A 14,265-nucleotide genomic window follows, 5' to 3' on the forward strand; every position below is an offset into this window, starting at 1 on the left:
TCGCTTCTCGCTGCTCACCCACTCGTTTCTAGTTACTCGCTCTACTCGCTTCTCGCTCATCGTCGGCGGTGGGACAAGTGCCTTAGTTAGGTTATATCTGTACTGTTTTGACTTGTTTACGTATTTTTATCTAAGTACTCTATTTATAATGATGTTTTCACTTACGACGATTATACTTTGGCACGACTTCAAACGATTTCACCATCGATGGAAAGAAGGCCACTTCTATAATGTTTTCCCATCAGTCGCCATCTTCTTGAGAACTTATATGCTTAAAGTTCAGAAGGGTTCATATCTACTTCCTTTTAATAAATACGAAGAAAATTTAAACAAAAACTAAGGGGCTGTTTCACCATCCATTGATTAGTGTTAACTGACGGTTATATGTGTTGTGTAGAATAAGAAATGATGATATCCGCAGTAGAACTAAGGTTACCGACATAGCCCGAAGAATTGCGAAACTGAAGTGGCAGTGGGCGGGGCACATTGCTCGCAGGACTGATGGCCGATGGGGTCAAAAGGTTCTCGAATGGCGTCCGCGGACCGGGAGACGAGCTGTCGGTAGGCCTCCAACAAGATGGAGCGACGACCTGGTTAAGATCGCGGGATCGCGGTGGATGCGAAAAGCACAAGACCGGTCTGAGTGGAGAGCCTTGGGGGAGGCCTATGTCCAGCAGTGGACGTCTTTCGGCTGACACGATGATGGTGATATGTGTTGTTCGAATAGACGGAGACGGCATTACATTTAACCGTCAGTTAACACTAATCAATGGATGGTGAAACAGCCCCTAAGAGTGCGTTTTCGCAAGAGTTGTATGTGCGAGGAACGTGTTTTGCAGCCTTCGGCCACTTTGGAAACCAAAGGTTCGAAACCAGTTTAGAAAACAGAATTGTTTTTCTTTTTCAGAAACCTGGTTTCGAATGAAGAAAAATAATTCTGTTTTCTGAACTGGTGTACCTTACAGAATATAGAATCTTCTTTTGAAACTTATTCACAAATTTCAATATGTAATAAAGTATACAATCTTATTTTAACAATCACGTTGTTTCCCAATTTTGATCGACACAGGAACATAGGTAGGTTTAGGTTATGTTAAGTTTGCATAACTACACAAAAGTACCCACGTGTACAGTTGTCTGTGTCGAATCTGATTGGAAAAAAAAGATACTGTGAAAATAAGCTTTAGTAAAAAACCAGAAGTCGATCACTGATCCTAGTTTCGCGCAAGAACAAAAAGTGTTCGTTGGTAACTGGTTTCGTACGAGAACAAAATAGTTTTTGTTCGCAACCGGTTTCGAACAAGACCGAAAAAGCTCTTCCGCAACTGGTTACGAAACTCCGGTTACGTGGCCGAAGGGGTTTTGCATTTTGCATGAACCAATAGAAACACTTCATTTACCTATCCTATCCTCGCTCCGCCGAGATCCAGACACCAGAAACTTTAGCTTATATCGACAATAATCTACTATTATCCGTTGCCTAGTACCCTTAAGCTCCTAACTAACACAAGCTTTGCTTTGGGAATTGGGACTAGGTCAATTGGTGTCCAGAATATCACGATTTAACGATTTTTCTTTATAACTTGAAAAATATTTTTAATGAATATTGAGTTAATGTCTGTCTAGTCTAGGGGTTAAGTAAATTAAGTCATCTTTACCTAGGCTCGGGCGTTCGGTCAGCCGCGCCCCCTTTTCTAGACTTTTTCGCGCTTTTTTCTAGACTCAGTAAAAGACTTACCAATTCCTAGGTTTTACTTACATTACTTATTACTTTTACACGTATGAGAGATTTTTTCCTAACTTGTGCCTTAGATAGGTTAGGTTATGTTGCGACTTTTCCAATCTAGACTTGTCGCAATATCAAGGACCTAGTGCCACTTTTACAGGCACTATCTCGTCTGAGTTACCAGGCGACCAGGGCACGCAGGAAGCTTAGGTGAATTTTCAAAACACGCAGGTTGTCGAACCCGTCTGCGAGACGTCTGGGTTTTTGACCTTGGGCAAAGAAAGGTCCTGGCCGATCGATAGCTCCCAGGGCAAGTATGCCAGCCTGGTACCGAGTGTGGCTTACGTGGAAAGGTTTTTACGAGTAAAATTGAATTGAATTTGATTTGTAATCGCAGTGAAATTTTATGTTTATCTTATCTAGAAATTTCGTCTAGTCTGGGTTTGTTTTGATAGCAGAACATAAAATATGCAAGTATATAGGTACTAACTTTGCTTTTACGCAAATTACCTAAGTAGTAAATAAATATTGAATCTTATATAGCGTGGCGTGAATATGACTAAGCTAAACTTGTTTTTCTCTGACTTGCTAACTATTTTGTCAGACAGTTTGCTTTTTTACGCAAATTTTGTTTAAATTTAAATTTGGTTAAACCGATGTGTGTGTTGTGAGTTGCATAAAAATATCCAGAAGGCAAGGACTTCAAATGACTCTAGAATCAATTGAATAAATTCAATGTGTTGCAAGGTACAAGTTGATTGACGGCAAATTATCGCTATCTACTACATTGTAAGATTGTAACCGCCATTTTAGAATCGTTTGCAATTTCCCGCGTTTATCTTCAACAAATTTATTCATACCAGTGGCAAAAAATTGAACTATTTTTATCAATACAAATTTATTTTTTAAGTATAGACACTAGCGCCGCGGTTGCCGCAAGCATAACGTGGATACCGGCATTCGAAAATTCAATCCAATGAGGGCTATCGTTTTTTGTCTCACTAGATGGCGCACTGTTGCGTGAGGTTTTTAAGTTATGGCTTTCAAAGTCTGTTATTACGGGCGTGGAAACAAAGTTTAGATTAAAATCATATTTAATACACCTTAACACGTACCATAAAATATCGAGCATGCACAGTGTTGCATAGTCCCCGTTTGTTCGAGAAAAAAGGGAGGACAAAGGTTTCCGAAGACAAAAATGTCTCAAAAACAGACATTTCATTGCCCGGAACGCTATTTGCCATAATTAATTTCAGATATTGCAAAATATTCACAAATTATTTAATTATATAAACCCGCGTTAGCTCACCCAAAAACTTGAGATTTGACATTTCGGAGACTCCGCATACACTGCGCCTCTAGTGGCGAATTCATTCGCGATAGCCCTCATTCCCGCGGTTTACTACAAAGTTACTCATACCGGTGAACAAAACGGGAACTAACATTTTCGCGTACTAAATCGATGTTTGCGTTAGACGCTAGCGCCGCTGTGACCACAAATAAAAGTTGCGGTTCAGGTTCAACGTTCGCGGCCATATTTGTTTACCGTGCAGTCGCTTTTTGACCTTCACGGAGAGCGGATCTGTTAAAGATAATGTCTGTTTGTTTGAGGTAGATTAAAGAATTGAAATTGTTTGTGGACTGTCTGGATAGATAAATGACGTCAGTTCAGATACATAGAACACAATGATGAAGTAGTTTTATACAATTTTATTTTACCTTCCTCTATATTATAGTCCCTAGTTACTCAACGAGAGTTCGTCCTCAGAGTTCTGGTAAAACGAACGCGTCAATGTAGTGTGGCGATGATAGTTGTGTGTGTTCTTTCTGACAGTGTAGAGGCAGAGGAGCTGCATGAACACACATTTGTTGCATAAGTAGACGTAGCGTGCAGGTGGTAGGACCTTGTGCAAGGTCCGCCCGGATTGCTACCACCATCTTGCTCGCTAATCCTGCCGTGAAGCAACAGTGCTTGCACTGTTGTGTTTCGGCGTGGAGAGTAAGGACAGCCGGTGAAATTACTGGCACTTGAGGTCCCATCTTAGGCCTCTAGGTTGCAACGCATCTGCAATACCCTGGTGTTGTAGATGTTTATGGGCGGTGGTGATCTCTTACCATCAGGAGACCCACTTGCTCGTTTGCCATCCAGTCGAATAAAAAAAAAAAAAAAAAGTCGCGGTTGTGCAAAGTAATTGTTTATAATTAATAACCAGTAGTAAAATAACACATTTATATTGCGTTCTAGTAGTTCGAGGTTAAACCCAGTCATTAAATCCATAATAATATATGCACTTATACACATCAACATGTTATGAACACTTGGAGGCATGACGCCTTGTTTTCGGAACAATTGAGACGCAAAAAATCATGGAAGGAAGGTTTGCTTATCAAAAAGATTAAGCGACAATAACATTGACGCCTTTAGCGTATTATATCGCATCGATATTATTTTACAAACAGCTACGCAGTCAAAAGAAACTGGCTGATATAAATAAATAAATATCACGGGACAATTCACACCAATTGACCTAGTCCCAAAGTAAGCTTAGCAAAGCTTGTGTTATGGGTACTAAGCAACGGATAAATATGTATAATTATATAGATATAGATACATAATTAAATACATATTAAACACCCAAGACCCGAGAACAAACATTCGTATTTTTCATACAAATATCTGCCCCGACACGGGAATCGAACCCGGGACCTCAAGCTTCGTAGTCAGGTTCTCTAACCACTAGGCCATCCGGTCGTCTCTGGTCGTCGATATAAATCTTAGTACACGCAGGCGCAGGCGCGGGCACAGATTATTGTTATTATCTAGCCTGGATTGATGTCCCACTGCCTGGGCAAAGGCCTCCCATGTCCTCCATTCCTCCCTATCCAAAGCAGCCCGAGGCCAGTCGTCGAAACATACATCCGTCGTCCCGCCATCTCCGTCTGGGACTATTACTTATTCTGTGGTCTGGGCCTACCCTGCCGTCGCGATCCGTCTATGGCACCCACTCTGTGTCATTTTTAGCCCACCTGGATGCATTCGGCTGACGTGGCCGGCCCAGTCCCACTTCAACCTGGTAGCGATAAGGCCGCCTATTGCTCACCTTGTAATTTTTTTTTCTCTATGTATCTGTTTTCTGTATCGCTTACTATGTCTGGTGTACAATAAAGAGTCTTTGTATTGTATTGTATTGTATTGTATTGTAGTCTTTGCACCAAAATCGACAGTGCGTGTTTTAGAACGCAGCACCACAAAACAGAAAGGTACAGATGTCAATCTCCTGTATGTACTTCACTTTTCATACCTATGCTCGGCGGACGCTCTAGGGTTGTCAACTATATGGCTTATGCACAAAAAACTATTGTGGTAGTGGCACTCTTATCTGGTTGTTGGATTTATTGTTGAGAATGAAACGGGAAGAATGGAAATATAATAATAACTAAAATATTTTAATGTTAAGGTCATTGTTATATTACAAATTTGTCACAGATAATATCTTGCGACGATCTCGATATTGGCGTAATGCACGATTATTATATTTTAAAGTGTAATAAATTCGCATTCTCCATTTTTTTCGTTAGCCATTTTCTATGTCCCACTGCTGGGCAAAGGCCTCTCCCTCGGACTTCCAACTTCCCCTGTCGGCAGCTAAGCCGACATAGTAATATTCTCCATTATTGAACAAAAAAGTTCACAGACGCGTGTCTCAAGCGGATGGCACTCGCGCTCGCACTGGTCCCAACCGGTCCGAGATATCGTGTCCGTGAGCAGTGTCTATGTGTGCGTTGCTCGAGTGCACTTTTGTATGTAGATTGATTTCTGTACTTTTCTGTTTTGTGTCGGCACCGTCAATCCTTCCCACTCCAAGCATGCTGCGCTCCATAGCTCAGGAAAACCTTCAGTATGGTTTTGTGTGACTCTGTAAGTGAAGCGTGGGCACCGTAAGTTAGGGCACTGATAGTGTAATAATTTCCGGTGCAGAGACGTTAATTATTGAGGAGTCCTGGTGCTTCACCACCCGTTCGATTTCACCATATGTATTACGATGAGCATAAATTGCTAAGCAAATGTGTTAAAGTAATTGAAGTTCAATTCGTGAGGTACCTACTGGTTTTGAGTAGTAGCTCTGTTGGCCAAATGTGATCTTCCGAGTACTGCCTTTTCGCAACGTAACGTTTGGCAACCTGTTTAATTTCGCAACTTTTCATTTCGCAAACTCTAAAACTGTAAATATTTCAGGATATATTTCAGGGTCATCGTGTAGAACCCTTTAGGTTAGGTTAGGTTTATAAAAATCCTGAAATATTTACAGTTTCAGAAATATTAAACAGTTGGGAAATGAAAAGTTGCGAAATGAAACTGATTGCCAAACGTTATTCGCCGAAACATTAGTAAACCGTCATCTTCATCATCAGTTCCACATCACCAAATGATGATTTTCAAGAACGAACGAATTGCTACTAAATATATCCAAATAACCATAGGTGTCCCTGCAATATTTGATGAGTTCCTCGATTTCCTTGGGATCTAACAATCAGATCCTGATTTGGTGCTTATGAGACCTAATTGAAGGCATTTTCAAACGATCTGCAATAAAAAGATTCAAATCGGTCCATAAATGACGGAGTTCAAACGGGTAACAAACATAAAAAAAGAGAAATGCTAACCTCCTTTTTTTGAAGTCGGTTAAAAATAAAATAACTATTCATTTACTCATTTGCATAATTGCTCATAATTAATAAGGTTTGGTAAAATTTTATTAATTTTTAATAAAAGCTTTTTTTGCTGACTGTACTTTTTGTTGACTGTATTTGCGTTGTCTGTCACCCAAACTGCATTTGAGAATGAGAATGCTTTATTTGCTAGAATACATAATATAGAATACATAAGATGTTGTTGTACATGTGGCACAGTATTCAGTCGACTACTCGTAGAAAACGACATGCAAATGTTAAACAAAATTAAATTAGCTATACTAACGATTAATTATTAACAAATGCCATTAACGTTGAAGAATTCCGTCCTGCAGAGACGATCCTGGCCGGATTACCTGAATGTCACTACCAGATTATTGTATATTGTCACTCAATTTACATAAGTGTGCCAAATTTATAGAAGTGGGTCAAATTTAATTTGCAACATTAGACCCGCACATACATAGATACATACAAGATACATTGCAAGTTAAATAGAATCTTTTAAAATATGTGACAACCACGAAGAGTTGGACTCGCGCAACGAGACATCTCTACTCTAAATAATGGAAATAAGGTTACCTAAGTTATTTGCTACGCATTTGACCGCAAAACCAAGTTACAGAATAAATAAGACCAAGAGTGACCAAGACAAAGTCGGGAATTTTAAAGAAAAAAAAATGATATATTATAATGTATTGGTATTTATGTTATTGAAATATACGCCACAATCAGTATTATCACCAAATGTCAAGAGCATAGGTCAATGGGAAGTTCTTGGGAATAAATTGTAAAAAAAACTGATCTTAGTGGCTTATCATTTCTTTGTTTTCCAATGTTTAATACAAACCGGCCAAGTGCGAGTCGGACTCGCGCACCGAGGGTTCCGTACAAACCTGTAGGTAGTAAGTTTAAAATTATTAAAAATATTTTTATTATATGATGTAACTAAAAATTTACGGTTTTCGCAATTTTTCCTTTATCTGTGCTATAATGATGATGTTCCACCGGCGTGGCGAGACGAGATGAGAGTTCAAATTAGCCGCCATATAAATTTCAATTCTCGTCTCGTCTCGTCTCGCCACGCCAATGAAAAATCATTTTCAGACGTTGTTTCGTACCAAATTTCAAGATTCTGAGTTCACGGGAAGTACCCTGTAGGTTTTGGTTCCCTTGCGAGTTTCGAAAATTTGCGGAAATTTGCAGCATTAACGGCTGCATCTTTTGATTGCGTTGGCTTAGAAGTTTGATTTTTTCACAGCTGCAAAGGACAGTAGACCTTAGTATTTGATATAAATTTCAGCTTGATACCTCCACGCGTTCCTGAGAAAAAGGGTCTTGACACACGGACGGACGGACAACAAAGTGATCTTATAAGGCTAAAGGGTTCCGTTTTTTCCTTTCGAGGTACGGAACCCTAAAAACAGTGTTTATCTATTCAACATGCTTCACCTAAGTACAGAACGATACCCCACTCGATAGGGTAAAGGTGATTTTCCACCGGCGAGGCGAGACGGGGCGAGGATCGGCGGGAATTGGTATTACGGTGATTTTCCACCGGCGAGGCGGTGGCGAGACGTGAATTAAAATTTGTATGCAATGCATCCCATGCATACTCGCGCGCCCGCCCTCCATAAGAAAATTAGAAAATCACCTTTAGTATTGGGATGTCTCCTGCGAGCCGGTGCGAGTTTGCACGATATCGCGCGTTTTGTATAGGAACTTCTCGCTCATCCTCGTCTCGCCTCGCCGGTGGGAAATCACCTTAAGTCAGTGTACCTTTAATAAAAAAAAAATAGTATTATGGGACAATTAACACCAAACTGACCTAGTCTTGTAAAGCTTGTACTATGGATGTAAGATAAGGAGATTTGGGAGGTGGTAGTCAATAAGACGATATCTGTAGTTGTGTGTAAAGAGAACAAGAACCCTTTTTATTAAGTATACCTTAGATTATATACATCATGATTGTCGCTGACACAAGCAATATGCGTTTATGTAGCAGTAAACTATTGTGTTACCGCTAACACTGAAAGTGGCCAATTGCCATACTACAGGATACTTAGGCAACGGATAAACATAATTATATAGATACATACTTAAATACATATTAAACTTCCATGACCCGAGAATAAGCATTCGTATTATTCATACATATTTCTGCCCCGGCCGGGAATCGAACCCGGGACAGTTAAGGGAAAGTTATGTATGCGGCTATACATAATTAGGCACTTGTCCCACCGCCGACGATGAGCGAGAAGCGAGCAGAGCGAGTAACCAGAAACGAGTGGGCGAGCAGTGAAAACCGAGTGTTCGAGCACGACGGGCGATTACTCGCTCTACTCCCTCGAGCCAGGCGGCCGCCAAGCTAACAGCGCTGAGCGAGTATCGCTGAGCTATTATGGCTCAGCGAGTCTTATAGCTATTGTCGCTGCGACAAATGATGTAAGAGCGAGTTCTCGCCGGCAGTGTGAACCGCCAGCGATCAACTATTAATATATGTGTCTGTTTTACTCACACAGGATCTTTTAACAATTCGGTTTGTTACCTCAGAACTCCGTCATTTATGAACCGATATGAATTTTTTTAGTTCGTCTATGAATGCTTTCAATTAAAAATACAAACTGAAATATAGATGCACAGAAAAAACAGAAAAATAAGACCATAACTGGGAATCGAACCCAGGTCCTCGGTAAAATCCGTAGGTATATACCGCTACACCACTGATGGTTGTTTGTATTTTCAATTTAGGTTTTACGGGATGACCGTAAAAGTAAAAAATTTGGAATTGAAATAAAAAATACAAAAAGATTCAAAAAAACAATCTTGCTTTCAATTAGGTCCCATAAGCAGCAAATTAGGATCTGATGATGGGATCCCAGGGAAATCGAGGGCAAAACCTCAAATTTTATAGGCACACCTATGGCGATTTTGGCATTTTTAGCATTAAGATAGATAAGCATTTACATTCAGAAAGTATCATTTGGTAAACTGAACCTGATGATGAAGACCGTAGATGGCCAATGGAACTCGTCAAAGCTAAGTACTGCGCGCGCGTCTATAAACGATCATGATTAATAAACTTAGATAAACGACTAAGAAGAAGCTTTAAGTTAATGATTCTTTCGAACTGATCTGATGCTGAAGCCGGAAGGTAGGCAACGGAACTCTGTTATATAACAACGTAACTAAATGGAATCGTTGTGAGATGTACTTTGGCTACAAATCACTAAAAAGTAAGAAATAAAGAAAAATTTTAACCAAAAAAGTAAATCCGACTCCAAAAAAATAAAAAAATAACAAAAAATGGAACCGACTACAAAACCCTTGAAAATATTTTTCTAGATAGGTAGGTACCTACTAGCTCGAAGTCGGTGACTATTTTGTTATTTTTTTTGGAGTCGGTTTTACTTTTTTGCTAAAAGTTTTCTTTTCGAATATTTGAACTGAATGTTGCTAACAAATTGTTAAGTTACTGCGTAGGCACTGTGTTATATTAACTTATACTTTCTTTAATGAACGCCCTTACAGTGTTGTCTCAATAGGCCGCAATTGCTAGAGGTGCGGGTTATCGGTAAAAATGAAAGCGGTAAAATAAACGAACTTATTATTATTTTGCAAGATTGTTCGTCAGAGCCGGAAAGTGACACTCCAAATGTTAATATACTATATTTTAAAATTCAAATAAGACTTTCAGTTCGATAGCGTAACGTTTAAACCAACAAATAATGCTGTTGCCACTTTTAGCACTAGGTACATGCAACAGTATCGATAGTTTGCGTAACATTAGGAGGGACTCTAGTTACGTCAGTTTGACATCTGTCATTTGAATCATGTTAGAACAAATAGAATATAGCCCGTAACCAGATGGCCGCGGCCGCGACATAAACAAGGCGTTACCTCATCCTATTCGGTTAACTCGTTACTGATCATGGGGTATTTAGGGCGTGCGATGCCCCCATAAATGTGGGCACAACTGCTGAACTAATGTGCCCATAAAGTGTGAGTAGTTGGGCGAGCGATGTTGCTCGGAGTTTTTTGTTTTGGAGGTATGAACTGAATGAATATATAAATAGAAAGAATGGTAGATGTACAATCTACCAACTAAAATCTACCTAATCTATCAAGAGCATAAAACGAGCCATTTTACCCGAGATGTTCATATAGCCTATAGACGCGGATATAGGATAGACACGTCGAGGGGAAAATGGGTTTGATGCTCGAGTTTTACACTCTACTTTTCACTTCGATTGCGAGATGAAATAACAACAGTGCAAACATTGTTCACTTATTACGTACCTTTTATTTTTGATACATTGCTAATATTATTATAAATATCTAGTTATTAGATTTATTTTTATTTATTAAGTTGATTTTTAATTTTATACAAATTAAGAATTATTAAGAAAATATTTATATAGAAATTTTGTGGCTGTTAACACCTGATTTCCTTGGTCTTTGACGAACATTTTATTTAATGCACTAGAGCATAAAAAGTAATTTTATGTCGACTAGATACAGCATAAACACGAACTTTACGAGCATGAGAAGTGAAAAATATATTTAGAATGGGCTATTTATAAAGCTTTCATTTGACACGCATATTGTTACAATTCTATCAATATTATAAATATGCGAAAGGTTATGAATGAGTTTGTGTCATGTGTGTGTGTACGTTACTCCTTTACGCTAAAACGCTTAGCCAGATTTTGATAAAATTTGGTATGTAGATAGCTGGAGGTCTGGAATAACACAAGTTACTTTTTATCCCGGATCGGATAAGAATTAGGATTAGAAAACATGAAATTTAGCGGAGGTATTTTATGCGCACGCAACGTTAATGAAATCATAATGTCATTTCTGTTAATTCCCATGGGAATTTAATAAAAACCCGGAATATCAATTAAACTGCCGGTTCTAAAAGTTATCGCGTGCAAAGCCGCGGGTTTACTCTAGTAATGCTCATAGTGTGCCGAATAAAGGCGGATATATCCTTCAAACAATTGATATAATTTTCATTCGATATAATGCAATTTATCTTAAAAACCAAACTTATTTCTATTGTTATTAATTCGATTTGATGTACTGTGGGTTAGGTTAAGTTAGGTTTATTTTATAAAAAAGTTCTGTGAAGCTCCTATCCTTTGAAATTATATCAAATGTTGTTATACCGATCATTACACACCCGAATAAAGGCCATAAAAAGCAATCAGTTGGAACTGTTTGGAAATAACACTCGATAGGAACGGCCTTGGGTGTGCGTACGCCCACCTAAACCCACGGAATGTATTTTTGGCTTAATCTACTGTTATAAACATGTAGTCAACAAGCTCGGCTGAGATAAAGTAAAATCGGTCAAGTGCGATTCGGAGTCGTACGTGAAGAGTTCAGTTGCCCCTAGCAACTGCCGGCTGTCACCTTGGCCGCCGATGAAAAAAACCCCCCCTAATTTTCCCCTTTAATTTTTAACTTCTTTTTGTATTTGTTGTTAAAGTGCTGGTGACTGGGTCTATATTAATTCGCATAAATTAATTGTCCTAATTGAAATTGGCATAACGGTATTTCGCATATTTATTAATTCGCATAACTGAATACGCATAATGTAAACGCGCATAATATGGGTTGGCATAACGGTAAGTTGGCATAAATTTGTCATTTACTTTGCATTAGTATAAAAGAGTATTTTTTCTATTTATAAATATAAAATGATTATTTTAATTACTTGCCAAACAATATACATAAAGTGTTACTTGCATTAAGTGAAAAATTATTACGATAAGTAAAATGATTATTGTTTTATTTACTCAGTTCAATTAGATCTGAGAAGTGAACTACTAGGTATGTGAAAATATCTATTACATATTACACTATTATATTCTAACATCGAAGGCTAAGGCGGGAGCGAAGCGTAGCGTAACCTAACCTAACCTAACCGAGTCGGTTTTGCCTTTAACAAGCTAATTCAGTCGCTTGATAAAATTGTGCGTATTAATTTTATAGCAGTTTAATTTATAGTTAATAATGTTATTCATATTTCAATTATGCGGATTCATTATTATGCTAAATAAGTGTTATGCTTCATTATAATCATGCAAGTTCGTTGTTATTCACAATTATGCTACGCCAAATCGGTTATGCGAATTCATATTAGGATAATTAATGTTATGTGACATAAAGGGCACCCCTGGTGACTGTATGTTTTGTATCTTTGTCAATCATTACCGTGCCAAAAATCACCTTTTTGCTAAGATTGATAAACATAATGATAAGTCATCGCAAGATCGGAAACGCACTGTGCCCTTAGTGTAAGTTTTCGGTTATTAAATACGTCTCGATCGCGTTCGCGTTAAAATCTCAATTTGTATGGAAACACGAACATCGCAAACGTTCCGCTACAGGCGCTATTCGTGTTTCCATACAAATTGAGATTTTAACGCGAACGCGATCGAGACGTATTTTGTAACCAAAACTTACACTAAAGGCACTGAAAGTTAATGAGTTTGACGACCCAACGTCCGTCAGCACTTCCCCGATGCAGTGCCAAGTGCGGGGCAAAGGACCTAATGTTTTGGAGAGCAGGTTATTCGTCATGGCCGACATGACGTGAAGTCATAGGGCCCAGTTTAAAGATACGAAAGAATGCATTTATTCACAACAACACAATGTGACACAACAATACGAGTATTATTATAAATAGACGACACGAAAGACAGACTAGTGTTGCCGATCGATAGTCCACTATCGATAGTGTTTCGATAGACTATCGATAGTTTGAGCAAAAGCGATAGAAATTTCTGTTCAATACTATCGATACTATCGATAGTTTTGTATTATTAGACAGCAATAATATCGATACTATCGATAGTTTTGTATTATTAGACAGCAATAATATCGATACTATCAATACTATCGATAGTATGGCCTCTTTCCGATTAAAACTATCGATTTTTCGGCAACACTAAGACAGACTGCCGTTGCGGTTGCGAATCGGATACCGGCTCGGCATAATGTTCATCATCATCATTGTAACAGCCGTAGGACGTCCAGTCCGCTGTTGTTGAAGTGGCAATGGACAATTCGCTTGGCTATGTGAGCGTTTATAAATTTACGTATCTCACTTCTGATTCGATCCCGTAGAGCAGACGTTTTCAACCGGTGTGCCGCGAATATTTTCAGAGGGCCTACGCCGAAATTTGAAAATCGAAGTTCGTATCGTACCGTCCCTCTCACTCTCGTATTAAATAGTATAAGTGTCAGGGGACGGAACGACACGAACTTCGATTTTCGAATGCCCGCCATGTGTGCCGCGATTGCCGCGAAGTATAATGCTGTATTGAAATCATGAATAGCTATTTTGATATATAGCTTTGGGGTTTCGTACCTAAGTATATATAAATATTATGGGTTTACTGTACGGAACCCTCTAAGCGCCAGTCCGACTAGCACTTGGGTATTTTTTATTGATATGCCGTGAAACTTTGATGAACGAAAAGTGTGCTGTTAAAACCAAAAGGTTGAAAACGCCTGCCGTAGAGAAACTCTGAGCATGTTTATATTTATAGCCTTCCATGCCATCTACGCATCTAATTAATAATCCAAACGCAAATAGGTCAGCAGCGCTCGCGTCACAAACGATCTATTGCTGCGTACGTGACGTTAGCTGCGTCTGCGACAATCTGCCACTTGCACGTAGCTGCATTAGATTAGGTGATATAGTATATAGTGTAGGTATAGAGGGCGATGCGTCACAATTGTACAGATTGAAACAACATTACACAAGTAATAGGTACTTAACGAATTTTTGGAGATTTATGTCATTATTTCGAATTAAAGTCAGTTGGTACAGT

At 38.8% G+C, this 14,265-nt stretch overlaps 1 protein-coding gene across 1 annotated transcript in view; it reads left to right on the plus strand.

Moving 5' to 3' along the window:
- BNIP3 (BCL2 interacting protein 3) overlaps positions 1 to 14,265 on the plus strand; it is a 50,774-nt gene that overhangs the window by 9,194 nt on the left and 27,315 nt on the right. The gene's annotated exons all lie outside the window — the stretch shown is intronic.

The sequence above is a fragment of the Choristoneura fumiferana genome, chromosome 30 (assembly GCF_025370935.1).
Source record: "Choristoneura fumiferana chromosome 30, NRCan_CFum_1, whole genome shotgun sequence".
Lineage (NCBI taxonomy): Eukaryota > Metazoa > Arthropoda > Insecta > Lepidoptera > Tortricidae > Choristoneura > Choristoneura fumiferana.